The sequence below is a fragment of the Protopterus annectens genome, chromosome 13.part0 (assembly GCF_019279795.1).
Source record: "Protopterus annectens isolate FY-2018-M chromosome 13.part0, PAN1.0, whole genome shotgun sequence".
In the NCBI taxonomy this organism is placed as follows: domain Eukaryota; kingdom Metazoa; phylum Chordata; order Ceratodontiformes; family Protopteridae; genus Protopterus; species Protopterus annectens.
The window spans coordinates 927610313-927624505 of NC_056747.1; the positions used below are offsets into that span (position 1 = coordinate 927610313).

At 40.7% G+C, this 14193-nt stretch overlaps 1 protein-coding gene across 2 annotated transcripts in view; it reads right to left on the reverse strand.

The window, feature by feature from the left end:
• Nucleotides 1-14193, reverse strand: part of WNK4 (WNK lysine deficient protein kinase 4) — an 895969-nt gene that overhangs the window by 387510 nt on the left and 494266 nt on the right. The gene's annotated exons all lie outside the window — the stretch shown is intronic.

Consider the following 14193-nt stretch of genomic DNA (forward strand, 5'->3'; position numbering starts at 1 on the left):
TCACTAGGTGAACATTATTTATTTATTTATTTACATTTATTTTACATTTGTTGACCGGGAAAGTCCGACTGGACACATGTCCATTTACAGCAGAGGCCTGAGGAGAAAATCTCCATTTTACATACAATGCAGTAACATACAAACAATACAGTAATATACAAAGCAAATATAGAAGGATTAATAAGAATGTACAGTACTATGTGATTATACTTCCTAGGACATTTTTACATAGCAATTTAGTATTAACTATGGATACATTTCCTAGAAATTCAGTAACTTTTATAAAGCTGTAATGCTTTCAAAAGGTAGCATTAAAAATTAGAAGCCTGATGAGAAGAGTAGTTTTTAGTATCTTTGTCTTTAGCCAGGGGTGTTACAGGAGCATAGCCATTTGTTAGAAAGATGGGTTATGAGGAGTTTTTTAAATTGAGTAGTGGAGGTATTGGATGTGAGGGTGGCTGGTAGAGAGTTCCAGAGTTTGGAGATGCAGTAGCTATAGAGAGATTGGACTTCCACAGAGTGGACCGACAATAAATTTCAGAAATTGCAAAGAGACAGAATCTATCTACAACAACCAACACAGAATAAAATGATGCATGCAGTATCACATCCAGGCTATGCAGAGAAGTGCATGCACTAGCCATGCTGTGCATCAGATATTACCATACTCACGTTGATTGGAAGGGCTAGTCACAGTCATTACCACTTGAATGTGTGGGTGGATGGGACACACTGATAAGAGATTGCAACACAGTAATGTGGGGTAGAGTCATGTGAGATTAACAAAGTACCCATGTACTCTGGGAGGTTGAAGGAGTCAGGGATTACATATTCCATTGGTGGGGTGAAAATGCCACATGTCCAGTAGCACTGGTCACTGTGTTTGCTTGTAGTCTTGGGGTTTAATGTGGTCCAAGGCAGGGAAGGGACAAAACTATGGGATCATGCATGTGGACCCTGATGGGGCACTCAGTGTGTTGACTCAGATAAGTACTACTGACAATGATCTGGTTGATGCTGACAACTGAAACTGGCAATGTGGGCCCACAGGTGACAGTGACACTGCCTCAACAATGGTCTGTTTAGTTTGACTTGGAATGATCTGTAGCCTCCACCACATATCTGCACCCCCCACAGTCATGGACGGAATGTGTTGTGAAGGCAGACTGGATGGTGATTGCAATGTAATAGAAACACCTAGGGGGCAACAGTTACCACAAGTGACCTCAGAAGCATCTCCATAATGTTGTGGGTAGGATACATCTGTGTCTGGATCATATCTACTGGTTAATTCTGACAGCCACAGCCTTATTAGGGAGAATTCTGGAGTTATAGTGCCACCACCCCATTTCTATCTGCTTTGGTGGATATGCCCATCAGTGTCAGTGCATGTGTCAGATGCAATGCTGGATTAGAACACAGGCAGAGCCTGTAAGGGAGTCACAGGGACAGAATATCTGTCAGGTACTGATGAGGCTGAGTGCTCAGCCTGTACCTCTACATGGGCTTTTGCAAACGCTGATGTGGGTAAACACAACCCCATAGTGTTTTAGTTACTGCCACTGTGTCATCAAGCTATGCCTCTTGCATGTTACCATTATCAGCAGGTTCGTTATGCTCTGCTGCCATCAGCCTGACATTGTTCTGTTGTGATGGACCCTCTTCCAGTGGAACTTGAAAAAGCAAGAACATGTGCTACCACTGTTACACGTAATTCATAAGTGTGCCTATACAACCTCCTGTAGCATGCATACTGTTAGGCATTAATATACCACTACAGCATACATTGACAGATAAACATTGTCATGCAGTTTGTTGCAGCTGCAGCCAAAAAAGTTCCTGGAAGGACAGATATGCATTCTGGCCTTGGTCAGATTTTTGTTTTGAACATGAACTAGAGTGTAGTACTTTGTGCTGTAATGGATATTACTATCCTGGTACTTCTTCTACAGATATACACGTGGCTGGTGCCAGTGCAGTTCCCACAACCCCCAGGTATGAAGGGCTGCTTCCCTTGGCTAGTGAGTCACAGCAAAAACTCATCAACCTCAGTGCATTGCTTTTGTGTTGGTGGCCCAGCCTCCTAAACCTCCTGTGGTTAATCTTTTCGACAATAACATCCCGTGCCTTTTGTTTTAAAAGACCATCATACCAGTGACCTTTGTCATGCCTACTACAGACACTTACATGCCCACCCTCAGCATTCACATCCTGCAGCAGTGTCTGCAACATCTGGTCCTAATAATGTTTGTCTGTAGTACTTTTGCCCAGGATTTGTGAGCTATGGGTGTTTAAGGCCTGCAGCAGCACTTCATGTTTCTGGTTAGCAAACTTTTCAAAGCATTGTCTCCCTTTACTGGCTATGCTAATACCTGTACAGCTGTGGGAAAAACATGTCAGTCAGTGCATGATATATCCATAACTATGGCTACCAACTCCCCCCACCTTTGTGCATCTGGTTATCAGCTGCAGCTTCTTCCCCACTTACTTACTACAGCCATACCTCAACATACAGCCCTGGAACTACACAACCCTTGCAGAATGTCCTTCTCATAGTTTCTTGTTTTCTTGGCTTGAACCACCCACAGCCATATACAGATGGTGCACTGCCATGCCATTGTCTTGGTTTTCCAATTATACACACACCACCACATCTGCCTCATTCTCACTGACATCTGCCAATGTTTGCTGTTGTTGCCGAGGTAATTTACTAGGCATGATTCCTTCTTTTACTGTGGAAGGCTTCACACATACAGAGGCTTTAGTGAAATTCCTCATTTTCAAAACTGTATACTTGCAAGTGGCGCTGTGCAAATTGAACAAATCCTTTATACCATGCTAAAATGAGCCTGCTGAAACAACAATTAGGATAGTGAAGCCAGATGGCATCACTTTCTGTGAATTGTTGCCTGTGTGTACTACACTAGCCATATATGTTGATGTGAAGCTATACATCTCACAACAAATAGGAAGACTGTGACCTACATTCCCATACATATGGCATGTGTATACCCACAGTGCAGAGGTGCAACACTGCAGTCATGTCATAGTACCATGATGCAGAGCTGCACCATATCCTCGTGCCAATGTGCTGCACTATGAAGTCTAACAAATTCGGAAATGTGCATCCATGCCTGTCTCCATGGCATATAAGGATGTAGTTCTGACTGTGACCCAAATGACCAGGATTCAATTAGTGTCCATACCAGTATTGAAGCCGATAGGGTAAGGGGACAGGTGAAGGGACATGGTCCAATTCCATCTTCTGGGTGGAGAATGGCAGGATTTGTGTGCACTCAGAACTACACACAACAGTGCAATCTCCCCACTGGAGACTGGAGAGACCACAGCTTATCATGATGGGGGGACATGGTTGATTGAAAAAAAACATCCTTAGTGAAAGTGAAGGGATGCCCTTCACAGATAGCCCACTGCATGCCCTTTTCCAGAACCTCACCAGTTGTGAGAAAGTGCATGGTAAGGGCAGGAAAAGGCTTTAAACCACCCATAATAACTGACTCAAGGATTAACCTTTTTAGTTGGCTATTGCCAAGTGAAGGGAATGAATGGGCTAATAGATCAAGAGAGGCTCACATGGCTGGCAGGCAGCAGAAGCAAAAAAAAAAAATAACAAAAATGTGAATCTTTACACAGGCAGCTACCATTTTCCTTTATGAGTGGACCCGATTGAGTGGCTATGGTAACTTTAGGCAGTGTAGAATGCAAGGCTCCAGCTTGGTGTGCAAGAGAGAGCAGTAGTTTCCTGTTCTTCTTCCACTAGAATTTCATAGAGCAGCTGCTGGGCCTTTACAATGGTCCATTTCTGAAAGTGGATATATGGTATGAGCCTGCACAAATTCTAACCAATACCACTGGCATCATCCATTCAGGTAAGCAATGCTGGCTTCCCTAAAGCAACCTGAAATGGCTCCACCATGCTCTGCTTCACCAGTGGGAGGCAGATATTCAGTAGAGAGACCAAAAACTTTTCTGTAAGAAATTTTCAGTGTCATTTTCTTCTTCTATCTTAACTGTTGTACATGTGCACAGATGGAGGAGCTACAAATGAACATGGCTGGCTGCTACAGAAAATGACCATAGCTCTCCAGTAGTGGGGTGTGCATGTGTAATGTGGTTGTCTGCTTCACAGCTACATCTGTGTTATTCTGGTATGTATATCCGATGATCTTTTCTCTTTTTTCATCCTTTTGCAGGTCAGCTATGGAGGATGAAGAGATGAAGGAGAAGCAACCAAAGTAACCTCTATCTCTGCCAGCTACTGCATATGGCACTGGGTCATCGCTAGCCAACAGGTCTGAAAGAGATCTGGAGGAGTCAGTGGTGCACTTTATGTCTGCCTTTCAAGAGCTGTGGGTGAAGAATTCTCTCCTGAAGCTGGAGACGGGTCTCCTGATGTGAAGTACAGAGGATGGCCACTTGTGAGGTACACAGGCAACTTGATGCCCACATAGGAAATATTGAGTATCTTGTGGCATAGTTGGTCAGGTCAAATGACTGGCATGCCATGACCATTGGGCTTCTCTGTCTATGTTCTATACTTGTCGGTTTGCAGCTGCTACCTGCTGTTCTCCCTCTCTTCCACCTTATGGTTATCTTGTTATGTTTACCTCTGCTTCCTGTTCGCCCTTTTCATACTTTTCTTTCTAAGCCATTCCCCCTTCCACTTACATGATGAAAAGGGGTGCCACTGTGCTGTGCACATCCACACTGGTGTACCAGCTGGGCAAGAGTTGCAATGTGTGTGCATAAGTGTGAACTGATTGCCTTGGATGTGGTATCCATCATGACAGTCATGCAGACTTCTATGGCACTGCTTATGCTGTCCTGCAGCCCAGCACTGTCGATCCCATAACTGCCACACTTTTCCTGTTGTATGCAATCCTTTGCACAGTACGCAGCAGCTACTGACTGCCTAATACATGTCTCACTGCATATTTCTTGCAGCAACCAGTTCAGGTGTAACACTTGTCTATGAATCCCAGCCAAAGACTTAAAGGTTTCATTTTGTTTTATAACAAAAACAAAATATTAATATACATGAAACACTTTTCATTTTATAGTTTCCATGACAAAAAATTCACATTAACTTATTAGTTTAATTTTGAAATACAACACACACATGAACATACTCACACCCACACTTACATGTGCTCATACACACACACACACACACACACACACACACACACACACACACACACACACACTTATAGTCTCACAGTACTTACCTGCTGTGATGCTAACAGCCTAGCACCTGACACGGATAGCAATGGTTGTACTCTGTAAAAAGATGATTCACATTCCCATTACTCCAAAACAGTGCAGTAAAGCTTATCTTTGAATTGTTATAATACACTATACCTATCAAGATGTATGGCTCTGGGAAAAAGCACAGCGCTAATTCATATTAGCCGTACCTCTAGACTGATGATGTGGAATTTGCGGCAAGACTGTTGTGGAACTACTTGCTGGAGCCTTCATACTGGTGTAGTGCTACAGCAGCCATTGACTCTCTCCCTAATAATACATTGAACAACTGTGGTTGAAACAGGACTGTTCAGTGCATACTGTGTTAAGGAATAAACCACCCCATACACTTTTACTTCATATAATACCTTGGTCTTTTATTAGGGCAGGCATGGCATATACGGAGGTCCAAAGGTTGGATATGATTTTTACTTCTATTTCAGGAAGGCAATACTAGCTATCTTGGTTGGAAAAGCCACAAATTAGACATAGCAGTACAGTGTCCCTGAAATAAATAAATAAAAATTCTTGTCCTATATATTTTATTTTCCAACTTTTTTCCTTTTGGGGATGATTTTTTATATTGTATGAAGAGAATGCATTTGCAGAAAAAAACAGCAAATGTAATATGCCACTTTTCTGCTTTATTTGATTTGTTTTAAAGTTATTCAAATTTGCTTAAAATTTGAACAATACTACACAAGTGAGTATAGAGACCATAAGATGCCTAGCCATGTACATCCTCAAGTGGACACATTTAAAAGTTCTTGTTTCCCATTTCAAGTACTTAACAGTGCTCATGTGCCAAATCAAACAGGGCTGTGCATGATAACCCCAGTGTAAATTTTTGTTATACATCCAGCCGGTTCATCTATGAGCGATGAAGCACTCACCTTTGGCTCACCAGTTTCCAACACAGGAATATTGAGAACTGGTCAGTTGAAAACCCAAAAACCACAAAAAGATCTTTTTACACCTCACGCCCCTAAATTTTATATATATATATATATATATATATATATATATATATATATATATATATGTATATATACCAAATCCATGGTTGCACCTCAGTGGAGAAAAGGGGAAAAAAATCCTCAAAAAGCATCCTGCCAGCTCAGACAATACAACACACTGCAGTGAAACTCAGCACAATATTCCATTTTTGAAGTAAAACCAATAAGGCACTCATTTACCAGCAATGTGGCACCTGTAAGTACATCCATCCCATCATCAAGGCAGCTTTAAAGGTAATCAGAGTAATACTTTGTTTCATCTGAACTAGTAATTTATTCCATAAGCTGGGAATATATTCAGTTCAGAACCTATCACTCCAGTAAGTTATGTTTATTTGCTGGTGTTAATTTGGGCCTGTAGTGCAGTGTCCTCCTTTCTGTGAGGAAACAGAAGGTCACATTGGATATGGTCATTCATGAATCAAAAAGCAAAACACAGGTCAACTCTGAAAATCCAGAAGGTTAATGAAAAAAAGTAGAACTGTATTAATTTATAAGGATAACTGCAGGATTTAAATGTTCTTGGTTAGAAATCTCTGGGGCCTCTCGAGTTGAGTGATATGCTTGTACATAGGAAATAGATACTCCACACTGGTGAAATGACTTCTTTGGATCTTGATGATATTCCTTTGGAAATTAACTGAATCAGACAGAAGGACTTCCTGACTATGGTGGAATTGTGATGATTCGAAGTGTGTGTGTGTGTGTGTGTGTGTGTGTGTGTGTGTGTGTGTGTGTGTGTGTGTGTGTGTGTGTGTGAGAGAGAGAGAGAGAGAGAAGGAGACAGGTGCCCATATAAGTACCCAGATCTTTTATGACTGTATCTGTCTGGAGGGGTAGCATTTACAGCATATGAGGTGGGAGCAACTTTTTTACTGAAAGCTACTGAGCTACATATTTTTGCTTTTAACTTGGGACCATTTTTGGTACACCAAGTATATGCATATTCCAAACCTTGCTGGAAATGATTAGTGTCAATGGATGAGACATTACCAGAGGTCAGCTTGCAGTCATCAGCAAACTTGGTCAACTACACTTTTAGGATATTGGCTTGGATGTTTGTAAAAATAAATGCCAAAAAGGAGATGGCCGAATGCTGACTCTAGTGGTACCCTACTGATTAAACTTTCACATTCAGAGGGAGAGTATCTGCAACTTTCGCAGACTGGAATCTGCTGGATAGGCACTTTGCTATCCATCAGACACCACAAGGGTTTACAAGTTTGTCCAATTTTTCAATAATACCAGCATGGGATTAGCTTTAAAATCCTAGGCCAAGTCAAGATAAGCAGTGTGCACAGACTGACCACTGTCCATAGCCTCTGTAACCTTTTCAAAGAAGCTTACTTTGTTCAGTAGACAGGACATGCCCTTAAAGAAAATCAAACTGACTGGAATCTAGATCATTTAAGTTGCTTATGTCCACATAAATGAGTTATGCTATGGTACATTCCATAACTTTGCATGTATGAGGTACCATTTCCTATATTATTCTCCATTTACAGAAAACGTTCAAGGTATCAATCTAAAATGTACCACTCATACATTTAGATAACTAAATGGTGAGAAGCCTCATGTCCTACAGTTCCCTGCTATGTTTTTTAATATTAAAGTTATTCACAGTTGCTCACTATAAAAGATCATAATAACTTTTAATGTATCATTAATAGAAATCAGAATGTCACATACATGAAATACCACTCACTTTATAGCTATTTGTATGATGAAGATTTGTTCACCCATTGGTATACTATTAATTTATTTTGTCTTAAAGTTATTCAAATGTGTTACAAAATGGAGTATGTTTTTTATCTTTCTTCCAAATTACTTATATGTAAGTCATCTGTACCATTTCAAAACAGCCATTTACATCTGTTTTTGTTTTTCAACTGAATCAGAATACTGCTATCACTACTGCAGTAACAAACTATTTAAATAAGTTCTTAGAAAATGATAATGCTGCTAGTGTAGAAAAAATTAAAGTGTAAATCAACATGTCTGTTTGTATTCTAACTCAGATATACTTTTGTTCCCATGTTATCTGGCTTCTTTGTTAGTATAAATACATACATCATCATTGTAGTCAATAGAACATCTGATATAGAGTGTCTCTTGTTTTTTCAAGCTAATGTGTGCAGAAACACATGCTGCTTTAAGTTTTTTTTCTTAGGCTAAAGTTTGACACCCAAAATACAAGAATGTTACAGACACAAGTCACCACAGTAGCTGTCTTTCAGTAGTAAAACAAGCTGGTTGCTATGCAAAATACCAAGAAACCTTGAAATCCAGTGACATGACAAATGCATCATCAAGGTTAAATGGTCAACACAAGGGGAGAAAGATTTCATGTTAGCTGAATGGTACAGAACAGTAATCATGTTAAAAGCATAAGACAAATATGTATGTACCTACCTACCTACCTACCTAATATAGCAAGAGGTTTACCTCTCCCTTTACTTCAAGTTTCAGGAGGAAATAAAATAAGGGAAATTATAACCCACACAACAAAAATATCATTAGGAAGATTGTTGCTTTGCTAAGCTGAAACTTTGTGACATCATCATAACTGGAAATAAAATGCTTATATTTTATTTTACACCATAGGTCTAGTTTATTATAGAAACTATGTACTTTAGGTAATGCTTTACCATAAGATATCACATGCCTCAGATGTGTAAGGCAACCAGATTCACTGTCACCTTATGCCTCACAATGCTACTGAGGAGAAGCAATTACAGTATTATTTCATTTTATTTATGTATTTGAAGTTAGTTAGCCATGCTGGTAGGTTTGCGTGGGAGCCGATTCAATCATCACCTATGCCAGAAGGCTACACAGCATGTAAACATGCATATACACATGACAGACAGACAGTTTTTGATATTCTTAACAAGCTAGAAACCCAATGAATGCATATAGTACATGTCCATAGAATCTAGTTATAGCTTAATATGATGACTGATAATGGTTAATATAAAGCCTGGAAAGCTGAACTTAAATACAAGAGAAAGTATTGAGTTTTAGCCAGTATCCTTAAAACAAATGCATTATGTTCATTCATCAGGTGCACCTTTAAATGTGTTTTTAAATAGGGAGCTGTCCTGCAATTCAGTAAGCTGTTGTATGAGGTCAGGACAAGCTTTAGAAAAGATTATCTGCAGATGGCTGAAGAAAATCAGGTCTTTTTAGCTTGACAGATACAGTAAGTTCTTACATAATGAATAGACTGTACCGTGAACAGATAATTTGGTGACCTGTGGAGGGCAGTATCTATCACCGAGTAGTTTAAATCCCAGGCTGAGCCTGAAATTGGTTAATATACTGATCAGTGTACTACCCCAGGAAACAAATATAAATAAATAAATGTAAGTGAATTGCACAAGTAGGATGCTCTGGTACAGATGGGCAGCCATTTAGCCTTATTAATTGCTGTACAGTGATGCTCATTTGGGCTGTCTAGATTAATAAATCTGAAAATTCTATTTTCTGTTGTTTGCAATGAGTGGGTACTTTACCCTGAAAGAGTGGCAATTATAGGCAGTGTATATTCCAGCCTAAGGAGTAACATATATCAGTGGTAATGGCACATCATGCTTCAGGGGTAAATAAATGGGCAAATGTATAGGCTACTTTAAGTTGTTCTGTGACTTTGGGTATAGTAGACTGATGTGATTTAGAAGAGAGAAAGAGAGAACCATTTAACAGGGCACCAATCTATTTTTGCTGTCTTCTGAAAAGAATTAAAAAATGCAACTTTGTTAAGCACTTTTCTTACATAAGAAAGGTTCCTAACAAAGCTTTGTCAAGTCCCTCCTGAGATATAAGGCTCTAGTCTGTCATAATATAACAAAACATGCTGCCCACCACAGATAAGCAGTGAGAAGCTAAAACAGCTTTAAGGGTTATTATATACTTCATGTTGTCATACAAAAAAGGTGTGGCCGAGTAAACCTCTAAAAGCTTTTAAGGTCAGTGACTCAGCTTCCTGGAAATAATCTGACTAGCAGGGCTGTTTTAAAGCTTTCACTGCACTTTATATTCCTACTTTTTTCTGTAGCTAATAGTAAATCAGAGCAGCTAAACCTCCATGCACTATAATGAACTGTGACTGGGTTTCACATGTATTTCTTGACATCCATGTCTTATCTTGAACACATATCATCTTGGTTATGTCTGCAGACATGGTCATAATCCTCTATATTACATAAGTGGTAAAAGAAATGAATACCTCTGGCTTGTCACAGATGATTATATGACCATGCAGTATTTCACTAATAAAACATGATAAGGGACATGTTAGCCTAGCCATGTTAATCCCAACTATCTCCATTTGTCCTTTTTTGGGTAGTTCATAAAACAAATTTATGAGCAGAGCAGATCTGTGATCAACATCGGCCACCCCTGTCCATGAGAGACATAGGTGCTACCCCAATTACCTAGCTTGCATTTGAATAGGTTCAGTGAGGAACTTTGTTTTAGGTGAATAGGGAGTCTATTCCAGGGAAGCAGCAGTCTCTGGGAGACATATTTGTCTCTCCAGCATGATCTGTTAATGTCACAAGCAAGGTTGAGATCCCTAGAGGGAATAATTCTGGAGCCATTTGACTTGTGGATGTACAGCATTTCCATTAGGGCAGGGTTGCAGATTGCCTTACAGGCCTGGCACAAGTCACCTCTCAGAAGCCTGCAATATACATAGTAAAGTGACAGTGCTTTCAGTCTGACCACCTAGGTAATGGTTTGGAGACTCTGTATTTTCTTACTGAGAAACCTCAGAGGTCTTCCCAGCTGTTGCAGGTGTCTGGTGAGGAATATGCAAAAGGGCGCATTATATTCTATTAGTGGTCTGATGAGGGTTGAGTACAGTGGAGTTATAACATCCCTAGACCTGGATGCTATGTCCTTGCTTATGATGTGCACTACATAGAAGGCTTTCTTTACCACTGTGGAAACTTGGTGGTCAAAGTTCAGATTGCTATCAACCTGTACTCCCACGTCTCACACCACTGGGTTGGAACTCCAGAGGGTGCTGTCAATATTGCAATTTGTAGGGAATTAAGTTTTGCCTAAGGGAAAAATAATGCATTTTTTTGCATTTAGTTTTAGACCATGGTTTTGGCACCAGTCATTTGTTTGTGTTAGCCCTTCTTGTAATATGTTGATATTATTGGGGGACTCAGTGATTGTTCCCAGTTTGCAATCATCAGCAAAATTAGTGAACCAAAGACCATCTATCTTGGCCTGGACTTCTGAGAATTAGATGTCAAACAGTAAGGGGATCAGCACAGACTCCTGTGGTACTCCATTGGTGACAAGTCTACTGGTGGAGGTGGAGTCACCAACTTAGAGTGTGCTCTGTTGGTGAGCCAATTGGCTACCCATAGATTCATAGATTCATAGATTCTTACTAAGCTAACTGCCCTTGCGAGCCATTTTAAGCTTAGCCAATTATCCGTTGTGAGACTCAAACCCTGCACCTTGTGTTTGTAAGGCAAACACCTTAACCATTAGGCCACCCTCCCATATAGTAATGTAAGGGTTAATCCCTATCTGGGAGAGTTTCTTAATGATGCCAGAGGGACGAATTGTGTCAAACGCCATGGCAAGGTCGAGACAGGGTGTGTGCACTGTGTTACCTTCATCCATGGCTTTGGTGACATTTTCAAAGAAGTCTACCAGGTTTAATAAGCATGATATACCCTTAACAAAGCCAAACTGGGTTGGGTCCAGAGTCTGGAGGTCACCTATGTCCTTGGTGATATGGTTAATGATAATTCTTTCCATGGCCATGCAGATGAGGCTGATTAGACTTATGGGTCTGTAGTTCCCAGGGTCAGTTGATGGCCCTCCTTTGTACAGGGGATTATTGCTGCTGTTCTCCATTTTGCAGGAACATAGCCAGTTCTCAAGCATAATTAAACAGAAAGCCAAGTGGGCCCACCAGGTCTTGTTTTAGATTGTTTAGTAAATAACCTGGGATATTATCTGATCCCACTGAGGCTGTGTTTTTGGACCTGGTGATCACATAGATGACCTGTTCTCTAGAGATACTAGGCAGAAGACTGGTGTCAGGTATGCTTTTGGAAATGGTAGGTGGGGATGGGGGGGGGTGATGTTTACACTGAATCTGTCAGCTAGCAGGTTGGCTATATCTTCCAGTGTAGTACGAGTGATCCCATCTACAACTAGTTTGGCATATAGCTGGGCATTCCCTTTTAGATTTCAGACATAGTTAAAAAATGCCTTATGATTAACCCTGGCTAGGGATGCAATTTTAATTTTGTAATTTGCTTTAGAAGATTTTACAAGATTTATGACTTTCCTGTTTAGGCTTAGCACTTCTGCAGAGTGATATCCCTCTTGCTTTCGGACAACAGTTTCTTCTTGTTGTTATATAATCTGTTTATACTTGAAGTCCACCAAGGTGGCTTATTTTTACGGGAAGACCTGGTTTTGATCCGGTCAGGTACAGCAGAGTTTTTTAGTTGCTTAAGTGTTTGTACAGGACATTTGCATACATTTCTGCATAGTGATCATTTATGTCTGTGATTGTGGGTGGTATGACGTTTTTATACCATTGCTTAGTATGATGTAGTTACCCTTGGTGAAGCTTTTTTATATATTTTTTTCCTGTAAGGGTGTCAGTTCCAGTTGTTACTTCAAACAAGACTGATTTGTGGTCTGACCTAACCAGGGAGGACATCAGATATGGGGGAGTAATAGTGACCCCCCCATGTTGGTGAGTATTATGTCCAGAACATTAGAGCCCCTAGTGGGTGTTCAGACTACCTGTTCAAGAGCATATGTGTTAGCAAAGTCCAGGAACCTCTGGGTGAGTGTGGTTTTGCTCATGTATGTCTCCCAGTCTATGGAACGATAGCTGAAATCTGCCATGACTAAGGTGCTGGGCTGTATGGTGAGGGATTCCAGTAAATTGAAGTAGGCGGTGTGCTTACCCTGGTTGATGGTGGGGGATCTATAGCTAGCAATGATGTGGTATGTTATTTTCCCAATAGTTAATTGGACATGGAGTAGTTCGAGAGAGTCATGCTGTTTGACCAGTCTTCAAAGTGTATTTGGTTTTAATGAAGATGGATACACCTTCACCTTTATAGGTTCATAGGTTGGTACTAGGCTATCGGTCCTAGGGCCAATACAAGCCTAGCCAAAACAATTCCCTGGCTATTTCTTCCCACACTATTTACTTCCCTGGACCCCTGTCTAGCAGGGTGACTGACGTGATTCCTGGGGTGAATTTCCTTTCTCTCATCCAATCATCAAGGTTCCTATTGAAGAGGGCCAAAGAGGTGCTCTGCTTGACATGTATGGGCAGTCTGTTCCAGAGTCTGGGGAGTCTCTGGGTCAGAAACCTATCCTTCCAGCATGTTTTGTTTATTGTGATGACAAGGTTTAGATCTCTGGAGAGTGTGGCTCTGAGGGATTGGGATTTCTTTAAGTGTAGCATGCCCAACAGCTCTGGGTTTGACATGGCCTTGTATGTTAAGCAGAGATCACCTCTGAATACACGATATGTGACAGAGTACAGCTGGAGTTTTTTAAGGTGGTCAGCATAGGGCATCTGCTTTAGGCCTGTGATTCTTTTAGTGAGGTATTTCTGTGGCCTTTCCAGTTGTTGCAGATGTCTTGAGAGGTACATACCAAATGGGGCATTGTATTCTATAATGGGTCTAATGAGGGACGAGTACAGTGGGACAATGACCTCCTTTTTTCTGGATGAAAAGCCCTTAGTGAAGAGGTATGCCACACAGAAGGATTTCCTGACTGTTGTGGCGATGTGGTTATCGAAGGTGAGACCACTGTCTACCTGTGTCCCTAAGTCTCTTATCACACTTTCGGTGTTTAGTGTACTGCCACCTATGTGGTAATTCACAAATACATGTTTGTTTCC